Source organism: Perissodus microlepis, chromosome 22 (assembly GCF_051167445.1).
Source record: "Perissodus microlepis isolate ML-2025 ecotype Zambia chromosome 22, ASM5116744v1, whole genome shotgun sequence".
Lineage (NCBI taxonomy): Eukaryota > Metazoa > Chordata > Actinopteri > Cichliformes > Cichlidae > Perissodus > Perissodus microlepis.
Genome location: NC_140481.1, coordinates 21,448,695 through 21,457,930, shown reverse-complemented (window position 1 = coordinate 21,457,930; position 9,236 = coordinate 21,448,695). Strand labels below are relative to the sequence as shown.

The window sequence follows — 9,236 nt, the reverse complement described above, 5'->3', positions numbered from 1 at the left end:
TATGTACTTTTCATTTGTTTATTATTGTGTAAAACTGTATGCTAAAGCGGAATGCTAATGGGATGTTCTGCCGTAGTGTGCTGTGCGGAGTGGTGTGTGGCGAGCCTGTGCACTGATAATACACCATTCTTTCCATTCAGGTACATCACTTGTTGTTGCTGTTATTGTATTGTATATTAGAAATCGTAATATTGCTGCAGTAATCGCTGCCAGTCTGCCGTAGCCATACGAGAGTGTGCTGTGCGGAGTGGTGTGTGGCGAGCCTGTGCACTGATAATACACCGTTGTTTCCATTCAGGAAATAAAGTGGCAACGATCGATCAGAGACTCCTTGTCTTTTTAAAAACACTACACAACGCAGAGTCGAGGAGTCTGTTTGGGCCGAACTGTTGCAGCGGGATGAAGCAAAAACCGGTTACACTAGTCTGTTTGGCGCCCTGGGCGAACACTCCCTCTGCCCCCCCCCCCCCCCCCCCACACACACACACACACACACATACACACACACATACACATATAAAACATATTATGGATTGTACATTAACATAAAACTTGTTGGAACCATACTGAATTTCACCAGAGAAACACGCACATACATGAAGTGAGAGAGAGTATGCATAGTATGCAAACGGCTACCAAACAGCCATCATGTTTCAGGATACATGACCTGCCATTATCCAATGACACATCTGCTTACCTGTATCTTTTGCTCGTTTCTCCTCTTCTTTTCTCTTTTTTCTAAACTGAGGACCTGATGGCTTTGAACCCAGGATTCAAATCATGAATACATAATGGGCTTGGATTTACAACATTCTAAATGAAATGTGCTCTATTTGGAAGCAGCAGGTCTCCCTCCCCTTTCCACTGGTTGCGTGTAAGACATTAAATAATCAAAATATAAATTTTAAATTGTTATTGATCCCTTTACCTCGAGTCCTAAAGTGTATATTTATTTTCTTACTCTTCTTATATTTATTGTTTGTTTACTTGCACTGATGTAACTGGAACTTCGTCGTCTCTCTATATACTGGACTGTATGTAGCGGAGATGACAATAAAGTTTACTTTGACTTCAGCAGCGAGCAGGCGCACCGAGGAAAAACATTATAAGTCTGTATCATAATGTATGCTGCTTTCGTGTTTGTTGGTTTGTTTTAATTTTGCTTTATTTTGCGAGTTGGTTATTAGATGCCGCTCGAGCCAGCCAGAGAATCCCCCGCCGCCCCGCCCTCTCCTCCCTGTGCCGCAAGCAGCAGGCGCACCTCGCAAACGGAGGGCGCCCTTACTCCCAGCAAATGGGCGATAGAAAACCGATTGGTGCCTATGCCATCCCCAGTATGCGCTGGCATGACGTCGCGCAGCATGAGCCGAGCAATTTTTTATTTATTTTTTACCGATGCCAGTGATGCCGCCCCCCACCACGATGCCCGTGTCGCCCGTATCTAAAACCGCTACTGTGCGTACAGCAACCGTGTGTGAAAAGTGGTCAATAAAGACATGCTGAAAAGCGCGTTCATGCAAACATCGTCGGGTCTGCCATGGTATGTTTACAATGGGACTTCTGCTCCTGAACCTCTGCGCACAGCGTCTGCAGATCGGGGCTGTACGAAGTCACTTTCATCTTTACGCAGGACTGTAAGCTGTCATCTGTCAGGCGTGAGCGGTGTTTGTTTTTAACATAGTTCACAGTGGAGAATAGCTGCTGGCATAATGTGGATCCGAAGATCCATATTTGGCTTACCTGGGGTTGAAAGTCTCGATAAATGCACGGCGTTTCGGCGGGTATACCGGCTTCCGCCAGTGTGATGCTTATTTTGAGCGATGAAAAAATAATAGAATATAGTTTTATTTTTATATTTCAATATCACAATAATCTTCCAATTTAGAACTACAAGTTAAAAAAGAACTACCATAAATAAAATACACTTCAGCTAAATACTTCTAATTTATTTTCCCAAACCACGCAGAGCCGCACTATAAGGACTAAAGAGCCGCATGCGGCTCCGGAGCCGCAGGTTGCCGACCCCTGGGCTAGGTGGTATATAATGATGTGCTACGTGATCGCTAGCGACACAGCTATGTTAGCATAACATAAACAGTGAAGCTGGAGGATGAAGCTAACACTTTTCCACTCGATAAAAGTTAACAAGAAGCTTCCTGATGGTTAGAGACAAATGCAATCGCATGGCAGGATGCTGTAAACTGACCAAACTTCAGTCAGGAGAACAACTGAGATAATCCATCCACAATAGAAGGTTAGTCATTAATATACTGCAACAACATAGGAACAGAGCAGCTGTGATAGAATACATCATTAATGAATCAATGGTACAGAAGTGGAGGAAGCAAAAAGAATGAGTTGAATAAAGTTTGATTTATCTGACTGCTTTGTTTCGCTTAATGTGCCTTATAATCCCGTGCACCTTATGGTCCGAGAAATACGTATTTGACTTTTTTATTTGGCACACTGCAGTTTAATGTTGCAAAGCACCTCTTTTTAACTTCAGTGGATATTATACATGGTTATGCTCAGGATATGTCAGCCCATTTCTACTGGAAATGCCTTTTGGTTAAACCTTCAGCAAGGAATTTGCATTTGCACTGTTAAATTTTTATATAGCTTTAATGCACATAAAAAAACAGCTTCTTGTTTAAGTGAAAATAAATGGATGGTGTTTTTTTTGCGCTAGTAAAGTTGTGGAGTTGTATTTTGTCTCGCATCAATTATATCGTCAGTTATATCTTTATTGCAAATTTTCAAATATATATCATGATAAATATTTTTGGCCGTATCGCCCTGCTCTATCATCCAGTAAGTTAGCAGCTGGGGCTTCTGGAAAATTGGAGAGGTGGGATTGCAAAAAATGTCTGAGTTGTAAATATCTAAAAAAGTGAGTTTTGGGAAGACTGTATTTTTCTGACAGTGAGCCAATGATGCTAGTTTATTATGTATAAAGAGATCTTTAAAGTAAATAATACCTGCTCTAAACCAGACCTGGAATAAGTTGTTCAAAGTTGGGGGGAGGAATAGGTGGTTTGAAAGGATGGGGCTTTGAAGTGAAAAATTATTAAGATTGAAATGTTTCCTGAACTGCGCCCACACCCTGAGGGAGTGCCGAATTATCGGATTAGATGTAAAGTTGTCAATGGATAAAGGAAGAGAGGAACCCAGAAAGGAGGCAAGAGAAATACCCTGAGTTGAGTCTGATTCCATTGCCAGCCAGCTGGTGTGGCCCACACCTTCCCCAGACTGTAGCCAGTAGGTCAGGGACCGAATATTGGCAGCCAAATAGTAAAAGCTGAAGTTGGGGAGTGCCAGACCCACTTCAATCTTAGGTTTCTGTAAATGCACCTTAGCTACTCGAGATTGTTTACCCTTCCAAATGTAAGAGGAGATTATAGAGTCTAGAGTTGTAAAGAAAGACTTGGGGATGAAGACTGGTAAAGATTGAAATAAGTATAAGAATTTAGGAAGGATATTCATTTTAATTGAATTAAGTCGTCCGACCAGAGTTGTGTTCAGGGGTGACCACTGTTGAAGGCTTTGTCTGACATTCTTCAATAGTGTAAAAAGTTGGCTTTGAGAAGTTGCTTATACTTTACACCCAGGTAGGTGAACTGCTCTTTAACCACTTTAAAGGGGAAACCCGACAAATCTATTGGGAATGCTTCTTCATTTAATAGACAAAGTTAGCTCTTGGACAGATTTAATTTATAACCAGAGACTTGACTGAAACGCGCGAGTAGAGACAATATAGACGGTAGGGAAGTATTTGGGTTTGAAATAAAAAGCAATAAATCGTCAGCATAGAGAGAGACATGTGCTGTGTCCGAATTCAGGGGAAGGATGCTCATAAGGACACTACCTACCTACGTCACAAGGTAGTGTCCTTAGACAGACGGGTAGTCAGGAAGTGAGCGGCTGTGGACAGCCCCCTTTTTTTCTCCATAGAAACTTTATTTGGACAATTTTAATTCTCGCGGAGCTAGAAAAACCTTATCGTCGTCGCCCGCACGTTTTGTACCTTAGGCTCATCAGAGACAATCATATCCAGGTAAAATAATTTCCTTTAATCTACACGCATTTAGGAATTACAGCTACACGAATAATTGAATTATTGCCAGCGTTGTGCCAAAAAAGTGTTCGCCTGCCAAGACTGATTTCCAATGTTTCTGTGTGTAATATGTGTAATATCTTTATGTATGTTAGTAAATAGACTTCGGTGAACATGGTTTACAAAGGGGTTTTATATATACAATAATTACCTGTTGTTCAAGTATCTTTATAACTCTGGTTATAATGTAGGTACAATTGATATATTTGTTGCGCTGTCTGCTGTCCTCTTGGCCAGATTACTCTTAAAAAATTAATTTCTAATGTTAACAAGATTTTTTTTTAACTGGATAAATAAAGCATATATAAAAGTCACTGCCAAAAACTGATTGCAGCTTCTACCTTGTTACAGGAATGTTGCTGGTGGCTCAAAGTGACTTGATATCATTAATGAGGGAAACATTTGACATATGTTTCACGTATTATAGACCAGCAAGTTATTCACAGCAGGCAGGTTAAATACGAGCAATCAGTTTAGGGCAAAAACCGGAAATCAGTTTTGGCAGACGATCATTTTTTGACACAACATCGGTCATTCTTACACATGTACTGTATCATATAAAATATATAAACTAAATATCTTTGAAATGCATAGAATCTAATCTAATCTTTTGTTGTTGTTTTTTTACATAGCACTTTATTAAACTGTTGTCTGCTACAGAGTTACAAGTATTATACTAATAATAAAGCATCCACCATCTCCTGTTTGCATATTTCTGAAAACATCTTAGTGGTGTGGCAGCCATTGATTGAGCCAGCCCTGCAAACCCTGTGGATGGATGATGCAGTGGACAGTGAGAGGAAGCATCCTAAAGCTCTTTGCAGACCACCCTGTGTGATTCTCCACTCGCAGACCAGAAAAGACAAACCTCAGTTGCAGCACCCCATCCACATCTGATCTTGCTCGGGCAGATTCAGCAACACTGCCAGAGACTTCCTGTAATCTATTACAGTTGTTCAAGAAACGGTCCAGGAACAGGTCACTCAGGTTAATCCTGTGTGAACAACTGAAAATATTGTTTTTTCACCTTTACATACTGTGTATTTGAAATATTCTTGTTTAATTGTTATTGTTATTTACTTTATTGCTATCAAATAAATATCCAAGTAATATTGTTCAAAGTTAGCGTTATGTTCATACATGTTAAAAATGCCTGTAAATCAAATTGAGTTCAGTGACAATTACTGTTTGTTTGAATCAATTTATTAATAACATAAAACCTTTAAACCAATGCAACACATATAACAATGTAACAAATATATTCAAATAAAAAAATTTCTCAATACATAACTCATTTGGGAACTAATCTTTCTAGAAGTGAAAACAGTCTGTCCATCCTCTCCCTGCTCTCCTCTCCTCAGCCCCTCTTTGCTGCCTCATGTCCTCTCTGATGAGGTCTAGCAGCTCATCATCTCTTTTCCTCTTTCTCCCTGTCGAAAGTGGCTGACTCGCTTCGTCATCGCTGTCGTTTTGGTCACCCACTGCTGTGCTTGGCCCTGGATTGTCCTCAGGGAGAGAGGACATTAGGACAGGAGGCTTAATGGAAGGCATCTGTCCTATCACCTCATCCATGAGGGCAAACCAGGGCCAAGTAGCAGCAGTGGGCTTCCCACTGACCCCCTCTCCTGAGCCTGGATACTTGCAAACCTAAAGGCAGAGGAAATCAAAAATGACAGCAGGCAAATAAAAACACTACAACAACTCTTAGTAATTGCACATTTATTAACTTGTGTTCATAAGAATTATCTTCTTGATAACACACATACGTACTTTGTATTCTTTAAACTTATCTCATGTCTTCTGGCCTGCAAGGGGGTGACTTTCCCCTGCAGGCCCATCTTCCCCAGAATTGTCCTGATCACACACAACAAATAAGAGAAGAAAGGAAACCATGGCAACTATGTTAATCACTAAACCCAAAAGTTTTCACAGCAGAACACCAGAGGAATACCGTCTGGACATCACAGGTTCTGTACAGCAGCGGTCCGTGAGTCGTTTGGTACCAGGCCACGAGAGTGGAGGCTCCGCGGTGAAAATATGGTTTTCAGGGTTTTTAATTGTTAACTCGATTTCCCTGGGTCTTTTCCCTTGTTGTAGTTGTGCGTCTTATTTTGAAAGAAATATTTACACGTTACCATAGCGACAAGAGAGCATTAAGCGGCAGAGAGGAGGATGTTACTCTCAATTTGGCACATTTTCAGGAGGACGCTGCTAATAAAGTTACACAATTACACAGTACATTCACGATGCCACAGTTTTTGTCTTGGTCGGATCATTTTATGTGGTTGTATTTATCCGCGATACCTTAAAGGCCGCTCCGTGTCTGACATAAACTGATCTGTGGCGCAAAAAGGTTGGGGACCGCTGCTGTACAGCATGGTGGTTAATAGAACCGTACTCATATGAATATGATGTGTACATTGATTTATTCTTGCACCTCCACGCCCCAGCAGCCCAAATTCTTCACCCCAGTGAAGAGGTGATCGTTTTCTCCTTGTTTTAATACATTAAGCCGTTTGGTCTTTGTTCCCCACAACATATCACCAATTCGAAAAAATCAAAATTAGCTGTATGTAAGCGGCAATACATGAAAAACCGCGGGACCCACCATACAAGCTGGTTTACAGTTATTTAAATTAAAAAAACAACATGTCTATGCAGATGCCCAAAGCTTAACAACTCAACCGCTATAACAATTTAACTTTTGTACAACCAGATTTTCATATACTTACATTTGAAAGTGTTTTCCTCTCCTGCTTCGACAACCATCGTTATCAGAAACAAAGCTCCTCTGTGACCCGCAATGAATCCTGGGATATAGTAGGACGCGAGGGATACATCGGACCCATCCTTAAAATTTGGGGAAAAGTAGGACGCATTTGTCACCACATTTTGAGTACTCTTTGAATTCGGACAGCCTTCGTGGTGTCGCCGTGACGTCATTGCCTCCAAATATGGCATTGAAGCATCCTTCCTCTGAATTCGGACACAACTAACCCTCAAATTCGCGGAAAACAAGGACGCATTTGTCACCACATTTTGAGTGCTCTTTGAATTCGGACAGCCCTCGTCGCGTCGCTGTGACGTCATTGCATCCAAATATGGCATTTTAAGCATCCTTCCCCTGAATTCGGACACAGCTATGAAGTGGCTTTTGAGGGGCCTGGAAAGTTTAAAAGCTCTTGAAATTTGGGCCACACCTCCAATGTGATGACGGCTTTCTTGTTATGTGATCATTTTCATGGAATATTGGAAAATGGCTCCACAGTGCCCCCTACAAAATTTCAAAACATCAGCCCCTGCTCTGTGTTTCATCTATGAGTCTGAAACCTGGTAAGCTTATGTAAGATATCAAGATGTACAAAAAAGTCTCTTGGAGCAATATTCCAAATCCAACAGGAAGTGAGCTATTTTAAAATTAAAGTGTACCGTAATTCCCGGACTACAGAGCGCACCTGATTGAAAGCCGCACTCTCTAATTTTAGAAAGAAAATCAATTTTGTACTTTGTACCGGCCGCACCGGATTTTAAGCTGTATGCGTTTCACTTGTAATATGAGATATTTACACAGAAATATTACACGTGAGGATTTTTAACGTTTAATTTAATCCGTAAGGTAACATAAACATGGTAACATAAACGTTATGGTAACATACAAAAATACATACTGCAAATGCTTTTTTTCCTCGAACAGCGCCTGTAACACGGCTACCTTTAAGTATAGTTACGTATCAGTAACACACTAATTACGTTGCTTATGGGTTTTTTTACGGAACAGTGCACAAACAACATTACAACATCTCTTAACAACCAGTAGAAATATTTACCGTATATATACTATTTATCAATTTTATTGGTCTACTGTTACCAGCCGCATGTCAGTATAAGCCGCAGTGTTCACAGTGTGGAAAAAAGTAGCGGCTTATTACCCGAAAACTACTGTAATTTTGGCGACATTTTCCCCTCTTTTCAGGCCTCGTACTTTGACTAACTCTTCCTTGGGATTTCATCAAAATGACGTGATCTCTGGTGCATGGAACCTAAAGACCTTTGTGGTGCTAAATTGCAAAGCTTTTTATGTTTAGGGAAACGGGGTGGTCATGGCAGCACGTGGAGTTTCAATCACTCGCCAAAGAGCAGTAATCTGCTGTCACTCAAAAACACAATGTCCAATCTCTCCCAAACGTCGCAGACATGAGTCAAGAGTCAAGCTCAGAAATGTTTAAAAAAGCGATTTGTCAGTAATGGTTAGAGCGCCACCTAGTGGGACGACTATAATCATCATTGAATGAGATGAATTTTTAGCTCGTGGTTCTACGCATGAATTCCATCAATGTGACATCAGATTGGATGTGATGGGTGGAGGTGTTGGGCGTGGCTCGATGCGCTGGGGTGCGAGGGCCCTCATAACGTTGCTTATATTGTATTGCCTCCTGCAGGACAGGCTGCACATGTGAATTTGTCACTGTTTTTTCCTCCTTCTCCTTTTCGTTGCGTTTTTCTCCTAAGTTGGTTTTAGAGTAGGGTCATCTTTTAAAATGGATTTTTTTATGCTGGGTTTGTTTTTATTTCTACTGGGCTGGTGCAATATTAGTCGGGCAATGTGCAATCCCCGAGCTGGGCTCTTACCTTAGGGGAATTAGGTCTTTTAGAGGTGCTCTGTGTGGATTTGCGGTGAATAAGTTTTATTAAGAGTGATTTTAGTGCCACCAATTATTGCCTGAACTAAAACACTTAGTGCATGCGATAAGTGTTCTGTTGGGCTCGTATTTATTTGGGGTGGATTTGTGTTTTTTTAAAGCAGCGAACATCTGGGACCGCCGGGGGAGAGCAAGCCCTCGGGTGATAGTTGCATTGCTGGCAGGTTGCACCAATAAGACTATATTGTGGTCTTTAGTGACCTTTTTATTGTGATGTTTTAGGCCTATTGCAAACCCTTTGTGTTTTCTTTTAAAATAATAAACTGTAACGTATCTTGCTTATACTTACCCTCTTGTCCCGTTTATTCTGGGCTCGTTCCTGTAAGAGCTTTGGGGCTGAAAGTTTGCACGAGTAGTACAGAGGCCCTTAGCGGTTACTCGGTGGCTTTTACTCGCTACATTTATCTTATGTGAACAGTAAG

At 41.1% G+C, this 9,236-nt stretch overlaps 1 long non-coding RNA gene across 1 annotated transcript; it reads right to left on the bottom strand.

Annotated features, from left to right (window-relative positions):
• Positions 1-5,315: 5,315 nt before the first annotated feature.
• Positions 5,316-7,240, bottom strand: LOC146363049 (uncharacterized). The gene is made up of 3 exons (XR_014799249.1): positions 6,847-7,240; positions 5,885-5,968; positions 5,316-5,761 (listed from the first exon to the last, which is right to left on the bottom strand). It is a non-coding gene; the product is annotated as an uncharacterized LOC146363049 (long non-coding RNA).
• Positions 7,241-9,236: the final 1,996 nt, after the last annotated feature.